Source organism: Bactrocera neohumeralis, chromosome 3 (assembly GCF_024586455.1).
Source record: "Bactrocera neohumeralis isolate Rockhampton chromosome 3, APGP_CSIRO_Bneo_wtdbg2-racon-allhic-juicebox.fasta_v2, whole genome shotgun sequence".
NCBI lineage: Eukaryota > Metazoa > Arthropoda > Insecta > Diptera > Tephritidae > Bactrocera > Bactrocera neohumeralis.
The window spans coordinates 32,610,066-32,621,227 of record NC_065920.1 but is presented as its reverse complement, the minus strand read 5'-3'; the positions used below and the strand labels follow the sequence as shown (position 1 = coordinate 32,621,227).

Sequence of the window (11,162 nt, the reverse complement as noted above, 5' to 3'; positions counted from 1 at the left end):
AACAAGCAAAATTGTCGCATTTGGAACAAAGAGCAACCTGAAGAAATTCAGAAGCTGCCATTTCATCCAGGAAAATAACGGTTTGGTGTGGTTTGGGGGCGGTTGGAATCATCGGTTCATATTTCTTCAAAAATGATTCAACCATAGGAGCTGTAATCATTATAATGGTGTGTGGGGGCTCAAGAAAATTATCATCTGATTTCTTTCATTTTCATAACCAAATCACAATGTGTTAAATGAATTAAAATCACGAAATTTAATTATGACTTGTCATACACTCACCAATAGATATGACATAAAGTCAACCAGACGGACCGATAACTTCATACGTACTTATATAATATTTTATATGAGGACTCGGGGAAGCAAAGACAGATTCCAACAGGTTTAAAAATTCAGTTCAAAGTTCGCACTGAGATCGGGGAAAGATATTATTCTCTGTCAGCAAAGAAAAAATGATTTTCCCTAAAAGTAAGTAACGGTTTCACGAGAGAAGTAATGTGCTCCACAGGTCTTGCCGGGTCTAATCAAATGTGTAACATACATAAAAGGATTGATCTCTCAAAACCTCGCTTCTAACATTGAGCAACTTTACTTAAGAACATCAAAACAATATTTATTTATGATAAATACAAATATTAAATATTTACTTAGTTGTAAGATATCCGCTGTTATATTTATCGATTTAACGTATTCCTACAGCTCGTAACTCGCTTATCACTACTATTTTTAAAAAAATGTTTACATTACTATTATATTATTTATGTACATACATACATGCATGCAAAGCTTTTTATGATAATCCACTTGAACTACATCCAGATATATACTTATGTATGAATATATGTATGTATACTATATATATGTGTTATATACATACATATGTCTGGAGGTAACGCTTTAGTGGTGGCGCTAATCTCTTTGACGCAATGGAGGGCGTCGGCTACTTCATTTTGTTTGCTTATTCGTACATACATACATACATATGTCGTCTGTCTATAAGTATATATGTATATTTTTATAAATTTATTGCACGACATGAAATTATATACGCGTGAATAAGAAAACATCACTTATTGATAGCTAATTAAACAAGAAAAAACGTTAACTTCGGCTGCACCGAAGCTGATATACCCTTCACAGCTGCATTTCTTTTAGTAACTATGTGTTCAGTTTATATGGAAGCTATATGCTATAGTAATCCGATCTGAACAATTTTTTCGGAGATTATATTGTTGTCTAAGAAAATAATCTATACAAAATTTCGTGAATATACACGTCAAATGTGAAAGTTTTCCATACAAGAATTTGATTCCGATCGTTCAGTTTGTATGGCAGCTATATGTTATAATGGTCCGATATCGGCAGTTCCGACAAATGAGCAACTTCTTGAAGAGAAAATGACGTTTGCAAAATTTCAAAACGATATTTTAAAAACTGAGGGACTAGTTCGTATATATACAGACAGACGGACGGACGAACAGACAGACAGACAGACGGACCTGGCTAAATCGACTCAGCTCAACATACTGATCATTTATATATATACTTTATAGGCTCTCCGACACTTCCTTCTGGGTGTTACAAACTTCGTGACGTGTTCAGGGTATAAATATGCCCGCACGAAGAGGCTTGCAATGCGAAACAAATAAAATATTAACGAAGATCAATCGCAGACATTGTTTTCATGTTTAGCACTGTTTTTTTAAGAAATCGAATGATCTTCACAGAAATTTAAAAATAATACTCTATTGAGCTTCCGGACTAGATACGCCTCCATAAGAATTATTTATGCAAAGTAAGTGAGATGTCTTTATACATGGGTTACTGTGTATATTTCTCGGTATGGGGGCAAACTGAATAATTCAGTGAAGATCGAATCAATTATGGTGGCAGAAAATATTGTTACTCTACGCAAATAATTGAAAGGGAGCCTAGGTGGAAATATTTTTGGAAAGCATCAATATGTCCAAATGTGTTCCAATCAATCATTCCTTTTTGTGATACAATAAAAAAATAGCAAACTGACAGCATGTTTTTTTTTATAATGAAAACTAAACCCTCCTTTTAGTTCTCATTTTTAATTGGAAGGTACTAATTAAAGTATCTCTTCAGGAAGAAAACTCGAAAATACAGTAAAACCATTATCAACCTAATTTTCATGGTCAATACAGATATATTAATAGCAACCCTAGTAAGTTGCTAACAAACAATAACTAGACAAATGGGTGTGGTTAAAAATTTGATTGCTCTAAATTTGCAAACAATATTTTCTGTTCACCCCAAGTGATACCAAGAGCCAGATTATTCTTACACCACGGACTAAATGATCTGCTCAAGGTAGAAGTAGGAAGCGCTAAAAAAAGCCATTGCATGCAGTTTGCTGGCAATTTGGTTATATCACGAAAATAGGTATTAAACTGTATTAAAAAACTAAACTATATTCAGTAGTTTATAAAATAAATCAGACCAAATATGCTTTAGTTTACATTTTTTCTAGCCATCATAGTAAAGCTGACGATCCAAAAATTTGCGTATCTTGACACCTAAAGTGTAGTATAGGTGCATGCCTAAGCCTATTAAAGCGGTCAATAAAAATCGAATTTCTTTCAGCTCGAATATCATTAATTAGGCGGCCCAAGAAACATACATATCGTCACCTGAAATGCAAAATAACGTATCATCAAAAAATTCAAAATTGAGTTTTTTACTAATTACGATTTACCACATCATATTACATATGTGTCACAAATTTTAAGCCTCTCCGATCAAAAATACCCAATCTATATTACAAATTCAAAAAAACGTATCATCAAGTGCTTGATTTCGTTAAACAAAATAACGTATCATCACTCATGTATGTAAATATAACAGAGTGTGTTTTTTTTTTTATATCGAAGTTAGCCTACATTTATTGCTTATGTTTATTTTTAGTGATTAATTTCAATATGCTTTGGTTAGTTTAGGCTACATGGTTGATCAAACGTGGACGACTATATACATATGTATATGTAGTCATTTGTGAGGCCATAGAAAAGAAGAACCTCTGTGTTCGAACTTATAAATTATCAAAACGCTTTCCGCCAGTTCGGTGGGATGCCTGAAGGTATGCGCCCCCAAGTGATTAAGTCTTGACCTCTCTAGCTCAAGACAGCCAAGAAGGAAGTGTTGAGTTGTTTCCATCTAATCTTCTTCCATACAGCTTCTGAAGATGGCGTCTGGTAGGATTCCCAGCCTTACTACGTGGAAGCCAATAGGACAATGGCGTGTTACAAGTCTCTAAAGTATGGAAAGGCTGTCTTACCGAGGGCAAAGAGATCACTAGATCTCATGCGAACGATCTTGGATAAAAGACTTTTTCGACAGCGTCTGTAAAAATTGTGGCCGAGTAGTAATAGAATAAGATACGAGAGCACAGATCCGCCCCCATTCTACCTATAGCGGTTCTAGGGTGCCTCTTCTTGCTAGCTCATGTTTCCTGCGATTCCGCTGTGGTCTGGCACTCATATCATTCTTATCACAAAGACACTCGATGCTATTGATAGCGAGGTTAGGTCTTCGATCAGCTCTGAATTCTCTCATTGTTAATGAGTTCAGGGCTGGAATCGCCGCTCTGCTATCTGAGTCGATGGTCACTCCTCAGAAGGATGCTGAACTCCGGAATAGTAAATCTACTGCTACCTTAATGGCTCCAATCTCGGCCTGAAAGACACTGCAATACTTAGGAAGTTGGAGAAACTAGAGTTGATAGAGAGCTCCTGAGAGTAGACCCCTCCACCTTTGACCCATCCGTGAAGAAGCTCGCTGTCCCTTTTCTCCAAGGGCTTCTTCCCACCTACAACTCCCTCGGTATATGGGTAGAGAAGGAGCCGCAAGAGTTCGGTTTAGCGACTCCATGATCCAAGTGCTCAGACCCGTGCTTTTTTAGAAATTCAGCAGCCTATTCTTTTGCAAAGTTTAACAATAACTAAGAAAAAATGACAACATCTATTCAAATTTTTAATTTTTATACAAATTTAGATTGATCATACGTTATTTTGTTTCATAAATGAAAATTCAAAATAACGTAAGACACCTACTATAAAATTTGCTTACTATTTTCTTTATTTTTTTTCTAAAATATACCTTTAGTTTCATGTTAATTCAGATTTGAAAATTTTGTTTCAATATCTCAAGTGGTTTTCTTTTTATACGGTTTTTTGCTTCTCCTGTAAACCTACGAAAAGTGATGTTACGTTATTTTGCATTTCAGGTGACGATATGCTTCTTTACAATTTATAGATATTGTTCTCTCAGGCAAACAATAACCATTTTCAATAAATTATACAAATTCATATAAAAAAATTAAATATTTTTATTCAAATTTTTTATTATTCCAGAGATACATATTCTACAAAGACTTGGCAAAATTTTCAAACAAAAGTATTAAAAAATTATGACGTCATTTCCGCAGACTCTTCGGAAAAACGATGCATCCGCGTTGACAAACTTCTTACAAGACGATCAAAGCTGAAAAGAAAACATAATACCTGCTTTAGTTAAAACTATAAACTTGGTATTGGACGAAGAAACAAAAACAAAAAATGTGAAATTTGTACTTTCGGCACACGTCTTTACAAGGAAATAAAATTTTGGAGAAAAAGGTTTTTGTTTTTATAAATAGTTGTAATTGAACAAAAAAAAACTTTTTCGTTCAAGACTTTGTAAATTATAATTCGAAAACATGTGTAGAATTTATTTAATAACGGTTGAGGAGATCGCGAGAAATCTGGACAATCGACTTTGAAAACACTGTTTCGAGTAAAACGCTTTTAAAGTTTTAAGAGGTTAACAGTTAGAAGGCCGAAAATAGCGAATTTTCCAGATTTTTTTCTGAGAAAACCTTTAAATTTAGAAAACTTTTACACATATTATGGTATCTTCTAACTATATTTTAAGACTTTGTATTAGTAAAAATATATATTTGGAAAGGAACTACAACTGAATCCCGGAGCTCCTCTCAAAAAAGACGTTTTGCGGTGACCACTATATCTCTGAACTGAATCCTCTGAAATCAAAAATCACAACAGATTTCGTTTAACTAATGTTAAATTTAATGTCTAATCTAATTAATCGAAGGAATAAGCAAAAAAAAAAGTTTTTGATAAAATGGCCGTTTATGAAAAAAAACGATTTTTGAAGAATTTCGGATTTAAATTGTTTATAAAAAATATTTTTCGATGAGAAAAAAACTTCGATTAATTACTAAAAAATATATTTAAGAAGCACGTGTTAAAATTTCAGACTAATCGGATTAGCCGTTTTCGAGTAAAGATGGTCACCGACTTTGAAGACAACAAATTGAGAAAAACGCGTTTAAAGTTTGGAATGCACTTCCAAGCACTCCGAAACGCTTATTCAAAGTTGCGTGTAACTTCGAAAGTATTCACCGGAAGGATATGAAATAAAAAAATCGACTTTTTGAAAATTTTAACTGTATATAACCCCTTAAGTGACTATATAGCTGACCTCGAGTGCGCAAATATTCAAGACAGTTTCTCGAAATCTATTACTCAGATCAACTTGAGAACTTAGAACAATAGTCTAGAGACGTTTTAGAATTACCATAACTACATTTACGCATTTATCGAGATTTTTGATAGTAAAACATAAAAATATCTGTCAAAGTTTAGAAACATGTAGGGAAAACTATAAAAATAACTCAGAAACATTTGGATTCTTTCTCTAAATTTACGAAACTAGCACTTTATAACTTTTTGGAATAAGAAAGTTAATCGAGCAGGAATTATCAATCCAAAACAGTCATTATGTTCGTATTAATCGATAGAATATTGTTTTAATACAGAACGAAAACTCAATAGCTGCTTGAAATATTGACTAAATCGCAGATAATTGATCGAAACTATGAAATTTCGTCGGCGGACTGCAGTTTTATCTAAGGCTTAGGTAATGTTTAGATCATCACAAACCTCTAATTCCAGGAACCATTGTGTCTACAAATAACTAATACACGGTTCCATCCGAAACTGAGCCCCGCTTACTCTAACTTACACTTGTTTAATTGAAGGTTATCTGAAAGTTCGATTAGAAATGGCGCCTTATTGAATGACGACCTTTTCTAGTTTAGAGCGCTGTTGAAGGGCGTTCGGTTATTTACAAAATGGATTAGTAGTTTACTGTTATCATTAGTTATGCCAATACATATGTATGTATGTATGTATTTACGTACTTAAGTAAATATGTGCACAGCAGGCCTCTTAAAATAGATTAAGCATGGAAAAATTATTGAATGGTGCGATAGATTTTATTTCGCAAGTGCTCTCTGACATCTACACACACATATACATATAATATACATACATACATATATATTTATATATTTTATATATGTATGTATGTACTATGAGCACATAAAAACGTATTTAATAGTTGTACGAAACATTTCAATTTGAAGTCAAGCCCTCATGTTTGGAAAATTTCCGAACGTGTTTATCACGCTTTAATTTCATGTTTCGATTTGATCACACACATAAGCATATGCTAATTTTGCAAAATGTCGTTAAATGTACAATTAACAAATAATGAGTCAAAATTTGATAACCTCTCGAGGTGGAGCCGCCGTATCTCTGACTAATTTTTTTTTTGCGTATTAAATAAATAACACCGCTTTTATGTCCGATTGAAATCTGCCCCCATGGTACTTGTATGTATGTTTATATGTGCACGTATGGTTAAAGATTTGTATGTGTTGTGAACGATTGATAGAACAATTGAGGCAAATGAAACCACTTTTATTAGACTTTAATATTAAATATTTCTCTGTCAAACACGCCCCTAACAAGAGAAGACTTTAACTACAGTTGCGCCAAAGCTATAATACTCTTCACTCGATTTTGTTCGTATCAGTGTTTTTGAAATGTGATTTGTGATGATATACGAGAGCGACCTGATAAGTATTTAGAAGTTACTACTCGTATAGTGTTTGGTGTTGTACATTCTCGAGGACGGAATCGGACTGCTCACTTTGTTCTGAAAGCAGTCATTGTCGGTAATTCAATTTTGCTGTTCGGAAGTCATGTAGTGAAATCACAAAGAGCTTAGATGCGTGAGCAATATTGGGCATGAGAAATGGTTGCTAGAACCATAAGTCCACTTCACAGTGTTTGACGCTGTGAATCCACTAGTACACACCAAAGAAGAGGCCCAGCGAATTTGCTTCCTGAAAGTCGATTTATACCGTTTGAGATTTAGAAGGTGTGATCTACAGGCACCATCTGGAGACTGTTCCGATTTGAGGCCGAGTTGCATAAAAAAAAGTAATCCTCCATCATGACAACGCACGGGCACATACATACTTACTTTCGGCGACGTCGGTGGACCTTTTCTTTGCAAACTTAAATAAGCCTTTGGTCGAGGAGAACTTTGCAACTACATAAAGAAATTGGAATCTCAATCAAGCACGGATTATTTTGTACACTTAGTACTTATCGGAGCGCCCTTGTATTTTATATATGTATGTCTATATTAACTTAACGTTGTGACTAATCTTTTATATACATTAGGGTGTTCGTTATTTCGCAACTTGATTTTCGTTTTTCTGTGCAAAAGCTCCTTAATTTTTACTTTTTTCTCTACAATCAACTATTCAATGTAAACAAGTCGAACACCCCAAGCTCTATTGAGCCAGCGTTTTTAGCGATTTCGCTAAAGGTTGGCACAGCCCCCGCTCCCAGTCTTTTGCCAAGGGAGGCTTCTTCCTCCCGTGACCTTTGCCGCTTAACCGCAGATTTAGCTTTAGTTGCGTCCGGTACTTCCCTATCGTCTTCGCTCCCGCTTAGCACCCTCTTGGCCCACTCGAGTCTATTAGCATGTTGTTCGGATACCTAAACAACATGCTTATCGTTCCACGATTTTGGCCAAGTGGCGGTCTGCCTTTAGCTTCCTAGCTAGTGCTGACATGCTTCCGCCCCCTCTACTGGGGTCTCAATTTTGTTGCTATATTTCGCCAGCGACGGTTTTCTTCGCCCCAGGAGCAGCAGTTCGACACGGTCCAGATCTGGGTGTCAGTTTCGGCATCCCTTCACTTTCTTTCGTCACCTTTCCGTCAAAATTTGCGTATTTGTTCTTCTTGTCCACGTACAAATGGTCTCCACTCAGAGCCGCTATCCGTCTCCGGAAAGATAGTTGCCTTTAATGGCCTGAAGATTGTCTCAGTAACGAAGCCAGGGCAAAGGTCGATGCACTTCCATATGAGGCTATACGTTCAGAGCCGACCAGCGCAAAGAAGGAGTCGTCTCAACTTACACCTACCACGCTAACTTAACGCCAAAGGAGGGGGAACGTACTCTGAGGTCTGCCAGGGTTTTGTCGGGATGGAGACGGTTGCGACATTAGCCCGTCAACCATTTTTGATGAGTTTCACCCCATCATGCTCAGGTCTCAGAATGCCACAACCACCAGCCCACGGTTCTACTAATACCTACAGAGCTATTCCTACTCAAAATCTAGTTTCAAAGCTAAAGTCGTCCATGTCATTTAGCATGAAGACGACCTACACTACATACCCAAGCAGTACAATATATTTATCAATTGAGTACAAATATACCTATTTACACCAGAAAGCAGAATAAAACCCACTTTTTATTATATAAATAACGGTAAATTTTTATCGCATACAAAATTGTCATTTTCTTCTTTGGGAATCCCGCGTGTAATTTTTCAGGTTTCACCAGCTGTCGAATGCCTAAACCCTTTGTTTAATTACAATAAACAAATTCGCTTAATAATACAAAATGCTTTTTAAACAAGTGTAGCTGCTCTCTGTGCATTCACCAACACATGCAAACACGTACATAAGCATATGTGGGTGTTTGCGGAGAGCGCTTATCAATATTTACTATAAATACTTCACAAGCACACACGTTTCATTAATTTATTTTCCAATATAGAATTAATTGTTGGCACCCATTTAGAGCCAGATGTGCTCACTTAAAAACACATACATATGTACACATATAAAAATTTATTATAAGTGCAATCAGTTGTTCCTCCTTGCACCGCCATTTGCCACTGCACTGAGACCAAACACAACAACAAGAAATTATTGAATAAAAATTAAATTGAAAACAAATTCAATTGTTTGCTCAATAACAATTTTTCCCGGGTCGGTGGGTTTATCACATTTCCGTTTAAGTGCGGAACCAAATGCGAAAATTTCTAAAACTATCGCCATGAGAAAGCGGGGGAGGAAAGAAAAAGTATTGGTGCAAATTATTAATAGCTGATCGTGCGATTTATTGCGTTATTTTGTATTGACATTGGCCACTTATCAATGAATAACAGTTTTATTTTAATCAATACTAAAAATAAATCCCATTGGGTTGGGATTTCATCAGGAATGACAATGCAAACAGTTAACTAAAGATTTTGAATAACTACAACTATTTGAAACCAACTTTCCCAACGGCATTGGCTATTCATGAGTACAGTCACTTCAATATAAAAGAAACAAATGCTGAAAGACATCCCCAAGCCCACAAAGTAATACTTAATAAGGTGGTTCCGTGGGAGAGTCTGGAGTTGGGAGTAGGTTAGGTTTAAAGTTCCGCACTCCGGCTTTTGTTGCTTCCCCCTACTAAAAAAATGCCTAAGATCTTGCTTTCAATAGATGAAGAATACACTGTAGAACACGATCATGTATTAAGAGTAAGTATGAGCTCTATCATAATATGAAAAAGTCAACGGTACAAAATTCAAAATTATTTGAGTAATTTCTATCTGCTAACTTTGAGAACAAGTTCACATAATACTGAGAGCCACCATGCATATACATATGTAAGTATGTAGTATGATATAATGCATTAAGTGGAGACCCCGCAACAATATAAAAATATATTGGTTGGAATGATTTACAACTCTTTACAAATATTGCGCTACCAAACTGATAATAGAAGTCCGTTATTATGCTATAAACACCAAAAAAAGTTCAGAAAAAATTGTGTTGGAGGAATTTCTGAGGAGAGTCACAACCTGCTATCGAAAAAATCAATTTAATAGAATTCATAAGACGAACAAATTTTGGTTATTAAGGATTTAAGAAAGATTATACATTGTGACAAACAAGCTCCCGGAAATTGTAATTAAATTCTCCGGGAAAATGATATTTGAAAATAATGTATTTTGCTAAGTGTGTAGAACTTTCCTTAACTACTGTCAACCAGTTTGTTTGCAGCACCTGCTTAAGTCGCTAAAACTCAGAAGTGCGTTGCGATTTTTACAATAGATAAAAATATGGAAGAAAGAATTTGTCTCAAATTTGGTATTTCTAACCAAAATTTGTGTTCGGAATCGTAGCGAATGTTAGAAAAGGCTTACAGTCATCGACATTTTAAACTGATGATAATATTAAAAAGGAGGATATGGTGCTTGATAATCGTCCGGCAAGTGTTAGAGAGATGACAAGAGAGCTCAGCATCTCTCGCAAGGCCGTTCGTATGATTTTGGAGGATATTTTATGAAACGCGTTCTTGCTTGATAAAGCTAAATTTTTTTTAAAAAATAGTTCCGTAAACAGATCTCTTTGGACATGCTTGATCGTGCGAATTCTGATCTCACATTCATGGGGAGTATTACAACTTCCGATGAGACATGGGTTTAGTTTGACATACAATCAAGTTAACAATCATCGGAATGGAGGGAAAAACGAGCCGAATCAAAAAAAAAACATACCAACGACGCTCAAAAATCAAGGTGATACTTATTGTTTCTTTCAATATTCAGACAGACGGTCAATATCAAATTCTATTTAGCCGTATTGAGGCATTTAAATGAGAAAAACCGTCGAAAACGGCCGTAATCTTGGAAGAACACTTCATGGATTTTACACAACGATAATACAACAAAATATCGTGCCACGACTGTGACCGAATTTAAAGCCAAAAACGTAATTAATAATATCGGCTAACCACCGTATTCATCACCCGAATTGGAGTTTTTAAATACCATTTTTGAAAATTTAGAGAAATAAAAGTATTTGTTACATTCAAAGGATAGAAAAGTGCATATTTAAGATCTATCACTATTTTTAAGAAAGATATAAGCCAAAAGATATAAGACAAATTCAAAGACTGAAGAGTATTCGAGTAAAAATTAATATTTTTCAT

General features: G+C 35.2%; 1 long non-coding RNA gene across 1 annotated transcript; it reads right to left on the bottom strand.

Annotated features, from left to right (window-relative positions):
• Positions 1-4,338: 4,338 nt before the first annotated feature.
• On the bottom strand, positions 4,339-8,739 carry LOC126753924 (uncharacterized). Its single transcript, XR_007666224.1, has 2 exons — positions 8,606-8,739; positions 4,339-4,509 (listed from the first exon to the last, which is right to left on the bottom strand). It is a non-coding gene; the product is annotated as an uncharacterized LOC126753924 (long non-coding RNA).
• Positions 8,740-11,162: the final 2,423 nt, after the last annotated feature.